Source organism: Notamacropus eugenii, chromosome 3 (assembly GCF_028372415.1).
Source record: "Notamacropus eugenii isolate mMacEug1 chromosome 3, mMacEug1.pri_v2, whole genome shotgun sequence".
Classification (NCBI taxonomy): Eukaryota; Metazoa; Chordata; class Mammalia; order Diprotodontia; family Macropodidae; genus Notamacropus; species Notamacropus eugenii.
In genome coordinates, this window is record NC_092874.1 from 360,790,651 (window position 1) to 360,803,914 (window position 13,264).

The following is a 13,264-nucleotide window of genomic DNA, read 5'->3' on the forward strand; positions in this document are numbered from 1 at the left end:
ACACTTCATCATATTTGTTAATTTGGCAGGCATGATGTAAAATATCAGGGTTGTTTTGGTTCTTATACTTTATAGTCACATTCAGTCCAAAAACTTGTCTCATAACTGTGCCTGTAAATTTTTCCTGTGTTAAATTATACTGTTCTTTATCTTATTTTCTTACTTATTCAAACATTACTTAATTTACACTGGAGCTTAAGTTATTAACTTACAATTCAGTGATTCCAAAGTTTATGACTTGAAAAATTAAAGTTAAAGACATCAGACTGTGGACAGCAAAGCACAGAGCCAAAAGACTGGAACCATTCTTCACTGAAACTGTACTCAGTGGAAGTGAAATTATTGGGAGTAGGTGAAATTTTTAAAAAATGAATAGTTTAAATATCTATTTTTGGTAATAGTCCAGCTCTTTATTGTCTATAACCAAAGAAAATGTCTAATACATACTAGTTTGGCTGATTATCTGAGGCTGTATTTAGGAGGTACTTCCCACGTTTTCTCCCTTGTAATCTACACTTCTTCATCACAATGATCACTGCTTATACCATTTTTATTAGAATCCTCCTTGCACCTCCTTACTGCACCAGCAATTTTATTACAAACCTCCTTGCTTCACCTTGTAGTTTGTCTGTCAATAATCTATCTACCTTTGACTATTCTCAGCTTTTGCCAGAATTCTTAATTTGCTGAATCACTTGTGAATATTTTCAGTTGATTAAGCATATCCCCAGATGTACTAATTAGAGGCATTTATCTCTGCTGCTACATCTGACATAAGAAAGAAGTCACGACAGACCCCAGCCATGGGGATATCATATAGCTATATTATTGACTCTAACACCACAAAACACTAACATGCCTAGGTTTTTAAGAATGTAGTTTTAAGGAAAGAAAAGGGAATATAACAAGAGCGGAATAGTCATTGGGAATATCTACTATGCCTTTAATGAATCATCAGAAGAGTTTCTATTTAGCCTATAGAAGAGATATTTAGAGATCTTCTATTTTTAGAAGAGATATTTAGCCAATCAGTTCCTTGGCTGACCACTCCTAATCCTTTAATTTGGAAGAGCTAGAACTCTGTATAAGAGAATATATGTTCTGCTGTATGTGGCTTCATCCTTTGTTGCCAAAGAAGACCATGCCATCAGAGATAGGATGACATGACTTGCACTTGACTTTGTTTTGAGTGAGGGAGGGCTGTGCAGGTCACCAGCCTCAATTCTCCTCCAGAGTCATCTGAATACAGTGACCAGATATTCATCAGGATGACTGGAGATGACCCAGGATGAGGCAGTTGGGGGTAAGTGACTTGTCCACAGTCACACAGCTAGTTTCAAGTGTCTATTCACACAGGGAAGGTAGAAAGAAACAGACTGACATTCTTCCTCTTGCCCTCTTTCTCCCAAAGAAAACCATTAATAAAATATACCTTTCCTTCTAGATAGTCAAATGGACAGATTATAAACGATCCTGTGATTCAGAGAAAGGCAACTGGAACAATTCATAAATGGTTGCTAGATAACAGGGCTGATTATAGTGCTGCTATAGCAAACTAGTTATTTTAGTGTTTTAAAGAAGCTATCCTGCATTATGTAAGGCACAGAGCCTTTTATTTCCACTACTGAACTCTTTTCAGGATGTCATAATTCACTTGTGCATTTTATACGGTGTCTGAGGAACTGATCATTTGTTTGCTTCTTGGAAGAACCACTCATCTGAAAAGACGGAACTAATTCCTAATGCCCAGAATTCATCAGGTATTTATTTTAAACAAACTTTATTTCCTAATAAAGATTTTGCACATTAGCAGCTAGTCAACTGACTTGGATAAATTTGAAGATAAATGTGTTGCTGAAGTCAAATAAAAGGAGAGCAATAAAGAATTATGAGAAAATCAACTTCAGTTTCAGCAATTAAAATTAAGAAATATAAAATTAATAATAGCAAGGAGAGAAGTGAAAGATAATGTAAATAGAGCAGTTTAGAAGCCAGAGAAAGACTTTTTAAAGTGTGATTTTTAAAAGTGAGTGAGACTATACCTTAGATTTTATGAAAGCAGATTTTTAAAAAAATTCAGATTAAATGTTCATGCATACTCAGATGGAGATCATAAAAGGGAAAACTGCCAAAAGGCATGAGATGGCCTAAAAAAATCCTGAATTGCCATTCAAATCAGGAAGCATTCCAAGAAGGAAAATAGGAAGATATTTAAAGAAACTAATGTGGTAGCACAAGGAGTTTTGCTTAGCTCAGATTTTCAAATAATATGTAGGAAAGATAGGAGGGAAGGTACTCATCTAAAAATGACTGTGAAAACTGTCATCAACCTGTAAGAATGTTAGGGAGCCTAAATCCTAGAAGGAGTGAAGACTTTCCAAAAAATGCTGAGGAAAACAAAAAGAATTTCTTTTAAAAGTTTGATTCAATTCAACAACTATTTATTGAAGTACTCTGCTAAGTGAGTGGGATCCAAAGATTAAAAAAAATGACATTCCATGTCCTGAAAGGAGATTAAATATTAAAGGGGGAGGGTCATAATGTCTACAATACAAGAGACTTTAAGACTTTGGGAAACAAGGATGAATACTGAAGGAATGGGCCCACTATTTAAGAAAATTAGAACTCCAATCCTATGTTGCTGCTGTGAGATACCAAGGTGTAGTGGAAAGAGTACTTACCCTAAAGTAAAAAACCTGAATTCAAAGCCTGGGAAAGTCACAAGTTGCCTGCATTTGATTCCTTATCTATTGCATGGGGATAGTTAGTTATACTTGGATCTTGGATCTTACTGGGCTGTGGAAAGTGAAACATTTTGTAAATCCCAAAATGCTAACTGATTTTTTTTTGCAATTTGTTCAGTCACGTCCAGCTCTTCACGAACCCATTTGGAATGCTAGCAGTTTGGGTTTTTTTTTTCAGTCAAGGAGGATAATCTTCAAACTGGAAAGTCAAGTCACCAAGCATTTATTAAGCACTTATTACATGCAATACAACATACTAAAGGCTAGGGATAAAAGTAGATCAAAACAAATAAAGCAAAAACACTCTCTGCTCTCAAAGTGAGTCCAGTGAAGAAGACATGCTAACAACTGTGTACAAACAAGAAACATAGAGAAACAGGATAAATCAGAGATGATCTCAAAGAGTCCATACTAGCATTAAGGAGGTTGGGAAAGGCTTCTTTGAGAAAGGTAGGTCTTTAGCTGATCCTTGAAGGATACCAAGAAGTCAGAACACAGAGACAAAGAGAGAGAGATCACTAGGCATGAGGGACAGCTAGTGAAAATGCTCATTTGGGGGATGTGTATGAGAAACAGCAAGGAGAGCTATTAAAAGAGAAGGTCCAGGAAGGGAAGAAGATATTAAAAGTATACCTAGTCTTTTAAAATAAGTTCAAATTATAGTACCAGATAAATTATATTACCATAGTACTAACAAAATAAAAAAAATTCTGCTTGTGAAAGTAGTAATTTGCAATAATCCTCAAAGAATCATTAAGAAGGGGGAAAAAACAGAATATTGGGCAAAGAGAAATGTTTCCATTATCAGGAAAGAGAAGAAAAGGTGGATCACAAAATGTATAGAGCTGGCAAAATTTGAGAAAGGATTATGATGTAAATGACTTGTGAGCTCTGAGAAACATATTAAATAATCACTGGAAGCAGTTCACTAAAAACAAGCTATGCCTAATTACCCTCATTTCCTTTTTCATTAGATTATGAGACTAGTAGACAAGGGGAATTCTATGGATGTAAGGCATTGTGATTTCAACAAGGCAATTGGTAATCTTGTAGAGACCTTCCTGAATAAGGTGGAGGCATGGATTTGAGTCTGAACAACTGTACTCACAATGTCTTTACTAATGAATTGATAACAGTCTGGACAGAGATCTATACTGGTATGTCATAGGGCTCTGTCCAGCCTTTAATCAAACAGAAAAGAATGCTCATCAGATTTGCAGAAAATACAAAGCTAGGAGGATGTAGCAGCAAGTATACTGATACATCCAGGATGCCCTGACAGCACAGGTTCTTAGATGTGCTTTTCTGAAAGGAAACTACTTTTGAGGGGTCAACGATTTTACTTTAATTACATATACCAAGCAGAGAAATAAAGACCAACAGGGCTTCTAACTGTCTGACCATAAGCAATACATAAGTCACAGATCAATAGACAGATCCAACTGTCAGACCATTACATACATATACAGTTACTAGACAAGCACCAGAATCTGGGTTTTCAAATCCAAGGGATCCTTAATGGCTACTCAGAGTCTCATCTGGCACACAACCTTCTTCCAAAGAGTAAGCCCCCAAAAGCAAAATCTTACTTCAGAGTACATTTACACTTTTCAGAGCCAGAGGGCATCACTAGTTGTGACTCAGTGCCTCATTAACAATTAACAAAAGGTATGGGCCTTCCTATAGAACAAATCTCTCCTAATCAAGCTTACCTTTAATGGACTCCACCTGAGCACTATTAATGGGGAAGGGGGAAGAAGATCTTTAACTCACGTTAACATAAATCTCATCAACATTACAGAGGAATAACAATATAGGATGTGTAAGGATGACAATAAGAATTTGAAAAGATCTTGAAAATGCTGATGAAACCAAAAGCACTTTTTTCTCCTCTCCTCTGTTGTCTTGCCCTGGAGTTACTTGCCTAGTATGAGATATAGCATCTAGCAGGGAGCAGATATAGAGCCACGTACGGACATAGGAATCTATGGTAAAATTCAAGGCTGGAATTAGCTTAAAAGTTTGTGACTTTTGGCAGGAGAGAAAAGAGTTAACAATGGATTCAAGGTAGGATTAGCTCAGGTAGCTGAAAAGTTAAACTTTGGAAAGAAGCTGAACCAGTGAGCCCATGTGTGACCCAGTCATTTGAGATGGGGTGGGAGAAGATAGTAGGATGCCCAAGAGGAGAAAGGATGCAGAGAAGCTCTTCCTGAGCTCCTGTAGAGTTCAATTCATAGAAGCACGACTGGCCATGGCAAATTGTGTTCTCTCTATATGTCCCTCAATACCAGAATACTCTAAATTTGTGATTGTTCTTCGCAATGAATTGTGGGAAAGTGTATCTCAGGTTTGTATGTTGGGGGAGAGGGGTTTTGTTGCTATTGTATACACTATGTAATTGTAGCAGATGACTTTGCCTTGAATAAGTTATGTCCTGTTAGTGTGGAACCACAGAATACCTTTGAACCTAAGGTGTGATAATGTTTAATATAAAATTTTGGAATAATCTCTTTGTTCTCTCTGAAGCAAACTCAGAGAATGCTTCTTCCTATGTCAGCAAAAGCCAGCCAAGGCTGACTCTACATTCCTTAGGAGACCTTTAACCTAAGACACTATCTTGAATAATTTGACTTTCCTTTATATCTTATTATCTATAGACACATACTATGTTATGGCATATTAATGGTAAAGTAAATATAGACATCTTAGGTCATAATTTCTATTGAACATTGTTTACGCTTTCCTATGTCAGTTATCTGTTTAGGGCAGGAAGCCTGCAACTTACTCGTGGTGGGATTTCCTTATCACCAAGACATATGTTTACCCAGCCTGGAATCCCAAGGCCTGACCAACATTACTTTGTTAATTGTCTTGTCTTACTAAATTTATGATTTGTTCAACTAGGAGAGTTCCTTTCTCACAGCAAAATGTATATAAACCAGAAGATTTCCGCACTGGGTAGCCAGAACATTTCTGGCTCCATAATGCATTATGTTACCGTTGTCTTTAATAGGGAATTGATCAATTAATTAATTAAATCATAAAATGTATGCATTTAGCCTGTTGCCTTTTCTTTAACCAAGTTTTCAGGTCAACAGGTGGTAGCTTCCTTTTGGAGCTTCCTGTCTTATGACTGACAGTAGTACTTCAGATGTTATGCTGTCTTAAGATTTAGAGTTGGAAGAGACCCTAGAAATAATTTAATTGAATCTTTCCATTTTGTATATAAAGAAAGAGAGGGCTGGAGTTTTAAGATGACTTGCCAAAATTCACGGAGGTAGTAAGTACCAAAGACAGAATTCAGGACCAGGTCCCTTAATTCCAAACCTCTATTCATTCAGAGGATTTTTAGCTGGAATAACCCTTAGAGGCTATCTAGTCCAACTCCCTGATTTTAGAGTTAAGGATCTGACACTAGGGAAGATAAGAGACTTGCCCATTGTCACAGAAGTGGTAAGTATCGGACAGGGAATTTGAGTCCAGGTTCTCCAGCTTCAGGGGCCGCTATTAGAAGTCTTTCCATTGTATCATACTGTCTCCTTATGGGACTTAACACAAAGTTCTGTCCTTATGTTTAAACAGCACACACACACAGATCATCACTAGGGTTGTGACCCAGTACCTCATTAACAATTAACAAAAGGTGTGGACCTTCCTATAAAACAAATCTCTCCTAATAAAGCTTCCCTTAATGGGCTCCACCTGAGCCCTATTAATGGGGGGGGGAAGAAGATCTTTAATTCACATTAACATAAATCTCATCAACCTTACAGAGGAATAACTAATACTGATATCTTCAAATATTCTGTGTTTCTATATTGGGTAGAATGATAACCTAAAAGTTACGATAACCTGCTAAAAGTTACCAGGGAACATATTTTGGTTGAATATAAGGAAACATATTTAAATAGGGAACAATTCAATGGGTTTCCTTGAATTGTAATGGAGTCCCTGTCCCTGGGCATCTCAAAAAGGAACTGGATCACTATATAGAATATTGTAGATAGGATCCTATATTGGGAAGAGAGGTTGTACTAGATGACAGTATGGTGTAGTGGAAAGTACTATAGTTCTAGAGTCAAAGGATATGGGCTCAAATTCTGTTGAGGGCCAGGGTAGAGTGCAGTTGACAAGATCAGGAAAGACCTTCGGGGAAACTGTTCTTTGAGACCATGCTCATTATCATCCAGAATGGCTCTCCATGCCCCCCAGATGTTGCTGTCTCTGTGAGACAAACATGGGAATTACAGAAAACAAGGGATATGTAAAATAGATGTCCTCTAGGCTAACAGTCTTTAAAGACAATAAGACTGGCCAAATCACTGGGACAGGAGATGAGCAAAATGTCATGTAGACTTGCAGTTTCTGTCTCTATATACCCTAACCCTCAGATCAGTAAATGGAATTGGTCTATCTTTTCTCGCCTCCCATGTCTCTTTCTTCTTCACCACATCACTGAACCGAACCGTATAGGGATGAGGGCTGTCTGCTACAAAATTCCACTTCTTAACCCTTAACTACATATTTGACCTTGGACAGTTCCCTCAACCACCCTAGGCTTCAGCTTCCTCAACTGTAAAATGAAGGGGTTAGACTAGATGGTCTTTCAGGTCTTTTCCAGCCTGAGTGCTATGATTCTATCATGTATAAGACATCTTCCAGATTTTAAGATTCTAAGATTTTAAGAGGGAAATGGAAAAATTGGCTCCTGATGATCTAAATCAATCTTGGACCACCCAGATTCCTAGATCACATAAAAGTACAGGGCCAGTCCACTGGGTAAACCATAGGGCTGTTCCTTTAAGATACAATTCTAAGAATCTGTGATTATTTCAAGTAAGGGACCCAAGAACAGCTGTTCCTGTGGAAAGATCTGTCTAATCCCTGCTGGGAGGCATTTAAACTTTAAAGAGCTATAGCTGCCATGCTGTACGAATGCTCTGGCAGATAAAAGGTTTCTTTAAAATTTCATGACACTCTGCTGGAGCTATGTTTTTTCCACCTTCACTGGGGAAGTTATTTAAAATAGCCACTTTGGAGAGAGGGATAAAACAGAAGGAAATACTAGTTAAACATTTTGGTGAGTAAATTTGGCTTACTAGTTCTTAAAATCTTACTGCCACATTCACATGGCATCATGTGACAGAGGGGTAAGGTAGAGATCAGATGAGTAGTTATTGCTACCAGTTTATATGCTAAATTGAGCTCTGCCCAGGGTTACTGGAAAGCACTACCAACTATAAACATATATTGATCCTTCACAAGTTTTGTAATGCCCTCCAAGGTGTAGTAACACTTATTAAGTTTAGATTAGAAAAAAATCCTGGCCTTAGGGCACCTATAATTTAAAAGTAGGAAGTCAGCATGGGCAAGATTGCACAGAAAAATTAAATGGAATTTTATTCAATGTACTCAAATGGTCATAGCTTCAGGAATTCAATTTCTACCCCATAACCAATTTTGCAAGTATCTTACCACCACATATACTCGCTACACATCAGAGAAGTTGAATATTCCAAGAAGAGTGTCCTCCCTTCACTGAAGAGAGGGAAGAATCATCATATAAATGTTGCTTATCTCCTCGTACATCACATGGAAGGCAACATGATTGTGCACATGCAAGCACAGTATCTAGAGTACAGTAAACAATAAATGCTTGTTGACTCATGTCAGTATAAAATCTTGAGTCTACAGCTCATGCAAAATGATACAACAATAATTCAACAAGACTTCTGAAGGAATAAGATGATATTCCGCAGAGGAGCAGAATATGTTTTTCCCATTGTAGAGGACAAAATAAATACAAAGAGATTGAAAACGAGAAAGAAGTAATAAATAGTCGACCTCTAGAAGTACATGAAGGGTAGAGAGGTGATAGTAATTTACAAAATGTAATTAACAAATAAATCTGCTCATAGACACTTGCATTTTAAAAATAAATCCTCAGATGATGACAATTATTAGGTCAAATATTCCAGTTATTTGGACTTCTCTAGACCAGCGCTGATAAATGGTCAAAGGACATGAACAGGCAGTTTTCTAATGAAGAAATCAAAGCAATTTATAGTCATATAAAAATGCTCTAAATCATTATTGATCAGAGAAATGCAGATTAAAACAACCTTGAGAAAGCATTTTATACCTACCAGATAAGATAAAATGATAGAAGGGGAAGGTGACAGATGTTGGGGAGAATGTAGAAAAATTGGGACACTAATTTATTGTTGGTAAAATTGTAAAATAATCCAGCCATTTTGGAGAATGACCTGGAATTTTGCCCAAAGAGTTATTAAGCCATTCATACCTTCTGACTCAGCAATACTATTACTTGAACTATTTCCAACGAGCATTAGGGAAAAAGGAAAGGTACTGATGTGTTCCAAAATGTTTAGAGCAGCTCTTTTTGCATTGGCAAAGAACTGGAAATTATGGGAATGCCCACCAGTCAGGGAATGGGTGAAAAAGCTGCGGTGTATGACTTTGATGGAATGCTCCTCTGCTATAAGAAAGGATGAGCTCAATAATTTTAGAAAAACATGGAAAGACTTGCATGTTATAATGAAGACTGAAATGGACAGAACCAAGAGAATATGGCATACAATATCAGTAACATTGTGAGCATGTAAGCTATTTTGTCTATTATAGACCCAAATTAATTATAAAGGACATATGGAGAAAGATGCTATCTGCATCCAGAGAAAGAACTAATAAATAGAAGTACATGTAGAATAGTTACACACACACACACACACACACACACACACACACACACACACACACACACACACACACACACACACACACCCCTATGCCTATTTGTGTCTAATGGTTTAGGGTAAGGAAACGAATCACTATTTTTGCTCTATCGCTGATTATCCATGTGACTCTGGGTTAGTAACATCACCTCTTTAAATTTTTTTTTTTTATAAAATGAAGATAATGGTAAACAGGGATATGAGGAAGTTATTTTATAAACTATGAAAGTCTATAAAATGTATAAAATTGTTACATAAATATATATTTTTATTATTAGCATTCTTCTACTAAACTCCTACACCAGTGTCTTATAGGGTTGTGAAAGGGACCCTGGATTTTTATAGATGATATGTTAAAAGCTCTGGCAGGTCCCATATTACTATAAGTTTTATATTATGGGCTTGGCAAGAAACTGTGTTTCTTCTCTCTGGACCAGCACAGCTAAATCTGGAGGAATTTACCACCAACAGATTGGTCACAGGGCAATGATTATTTTGGTTACAGCAACTTCCAAAATATCATTTTTCAAGACTGTATTGGCAAAAGGAATATCCATGAAATATACGTGTGAAAATCATGGTTACTTAGAGAACTGAAGTATTTTTATTGTCATCATTTACAGAGAAACCATTCTTGTATGGATGGATCTTGTTTTGCAAACCAATATCTACTCACCTAGGGTGACTTTCGCTTTCCACTTTAAAGAATGTCTGGCTCTTTGTATTTACTTAGAATAGCCATGACATAAGATAGGAAACTGCATCTTTAGCTTTAGTTATAGCTGGAAATAGTGTTGTAATTTTCCTATTGGGTAAATGTGGCTGGAAATTGATTTGGAAAATATACGAAGTTTCATTAAAGTGAAGTAAGTACAAAACTGTGTACTAATAGGTTATTTTTAAATTAATTTGTTCAAAATATCACTAGGTCCTTAAAATGGGCTGGGAAGATATAACAGAAACATGAATCAAAAATGTTGTATTCAATTGTGTACTCTGAAATTCGAAATGTTCTAATTTCCAGACTTCAAGTTCAAAAAACTTGAGAGACAACTCACAACGTGTTATGAAAGGGCATTAGGGAGGATACACACACACACACACACACACACACACACACACACACAGAAGAGCTTTTAGGAAAAGCTTAAATCAATATCTCTTCAAAATAAGGAATCATCAGTTAAACTTGATATGGGTCTTGACACTCCCCAAGCACTCTATTATTATAAATGAAAGAAGGAAAGGTTTATCTAGTATAATTTAGAAGATGTTATAAAGGTTCCCTTTATCTGTAAAACTAGGTCTCACAGGATTGTATAAAATACCTTAGAATGGGGCATTATATTGATGTACTAGTAAAATTCAAAGAACATGCCAAAATTCAGGGCAAGCTTTAATAATCTTGCTTGATTTGCTTGCAGTCTTAAAGAAAATCCAGGAAGATAGTGGAAGTAGACAGGATGATAAAACAAGAAAAAGAAGGAATGAAGATGGGAATTAAGAGAAGGAGTCGTAGGGAGAGAAGCAGTCTTACTCCACTCATGGTCAAGGTAAAATTAGATTGTGGGAATTCATTTTAAATTATGAAGGTTATACTAGAGGTTCTTTTTATGAATGTGGAGACAGAAGTGTTTGTAACATAACATACACATTCAGAGTCTGTCATTTCTGAATCTGCCTTCTGCACCTCTCATCTCAATTATCAAGTATTGTAAATGGAGTTCTGGTTACTAAAAAAAAACAAAAAACCCTACTGTATTTCTTTACCAGGATACCAGTATTAACCCCTCTGAAAACCAGGGTTATTAAGGGATATTAAGCAACAAGCAGAAAAGTAACTTCAGGTAATAATATTACAAACTGAAGAATAATAAAACTTTATTGACTCTGCATTAAATCTATTAATGCATTTCAATAGCACTACCATTTTCATTACATTGACCTCTTCAATAATGTAGCACTTATTATATTTCTCTTGAAGTTATTTTATAGTTTACATGTATGTATATGTATGTATGTGTAGATGCATACATGTCTAAGAATTGATATACTATATCATTATAATAATTGGCATTCATTTAAATTATTTATTCATGATAATAGAAATGTTGATTTTGGGTGAATTTATCTTATATCTCACTGTTTTAATCTCTACCTTTTTGATTGTTGAGTCTATTAAATTTTCTAAATATACCATTATACATCATCTTCAAACTGAGATATTTTGATCTTTCTAAGCAACAAAGAAGACAGTACTTAATTTCTATACCTTTTAGTTAACCATGTGACTAAAAAGATGTGCCTGCTGCAGAAAGCTGCCTATATCCTTTTCAGATCTGATCAAGGATACCTTTGATAATATGTAAATAATTCTTTCGTAGACACTATAATGATGACAGAGTAGATACGTGGTCAATAGTTAACTGATATCCACTCAGTGGTCTTTTGTAGCATTCATTCTTTTTTCCATTCTTTTAGCATCTTCATCTCATTCTGATCTCTTATATAATGGAATGTTTTCAATGATTAAGTGTTTTCGAGTCTGTTTTATCTCGAGAATAGACTTCATCAGTTTGTACTTGTTCTCTCCAAGATTTCGTTTCCTTAAATGTTATTTCCACTTGCTTGTTTAGAGTGTCAGACACTGAGCTCTTAGAGTCCAGCTGTGGTAGCATCACTGTTACTGATGACGAAAGTAGATTTTTATAGAACTGCCTATCTCCCTATTTCTTTCTGCACAATAACACAAAATGTAACCTTCATGGCTCTTCCAAAAAGGAGTCTTTCATGGTAAGATCACTTAGGATTCCTTGCCTTGCTTGCAATCTCAGAATTAACTTTGTCAAATGACTCTTTAGTTACTATCTTTAATCAAAACATAAAAGAGGGAGATACTGGCTCACCTCCACTGTTATGGAGGATATCCTGAGTAATGGGCATAAAAGAGGTATTCTCTATAGAATAGGAGATTCTTCCTGTACCTCTCTTTGTGGAAGACACTGTGTTGAGGGCATCAAACTTTAGAATGTTACAATGCTTTCTCAGTGACAGCCATGATTACTAAAAAGAGACTGACAAAATAACCTCTAGTGGAAAAGTTAAATACATGAAAAATGTCTGTGACATGTAGTTGAATGGCCAGTTCATTTAGTTACTACATCACTGGATATGTCTAGGACAGATATTGGAGTTGGAAGCAGAATTGAAAATGAGGATAACAGCAGTTTAGATTGCAGTTGGGAAATTATGTAGTGCTTTCAAGGATCCTAAGATTCGGCATGTATGGTTTTGTTTTGTTTTTGTCATAAATATCTTTCATGTGATGCTATATTATCTGTTAATATGCTAAAAATTGCGAATACTGTAATCTCCATAGATTCGAAGGAGAGACATATGGGAGCAAGTAGGCTGCAAGATATTTCCAGCAGTGACCTATGTGTAAGGAAGAGTGTTTGGGATAACATCAAGGAGATAAAGTATTTGAAAAGAAGGAAGGCTAGTCAGGCAACAGATGGTGGCTATCCTGAGTTCTCTAAATGGAAAGCAAAACTTCGAAAGGAAGACCATTAGCATTCTGAGTAGAACATTTGTGAAGGATGTGTGGCACAATGTGGACAAGAATGATCCAGAATGAAAAGTCATGGATGGAGCAAAGTCTGACTGGCCCCGATGGAAGGAATATTCATATTGATGATCCAAGATCCATTGAATTCTTGAACTCTCTTTGTCAATGCTTGTTCCCTTAAGTTTTTTCTTTTCTTA

General features: G+C 36.1%; 1 protein-coding gene across 8 annotated transcripts in view; it reads right to left on the bottom strand.

The window, feature by feature from the left end:
- The window catches only part of PAM (peptidylglycine alpha-amidating monooxygenase), a 384,053-nt gene that overhangs the window by 35,122 nt on the left and 335,667 nt on the right, over positions 1–13,264 (bottom strand). The window lies entirely within an intron of this gene.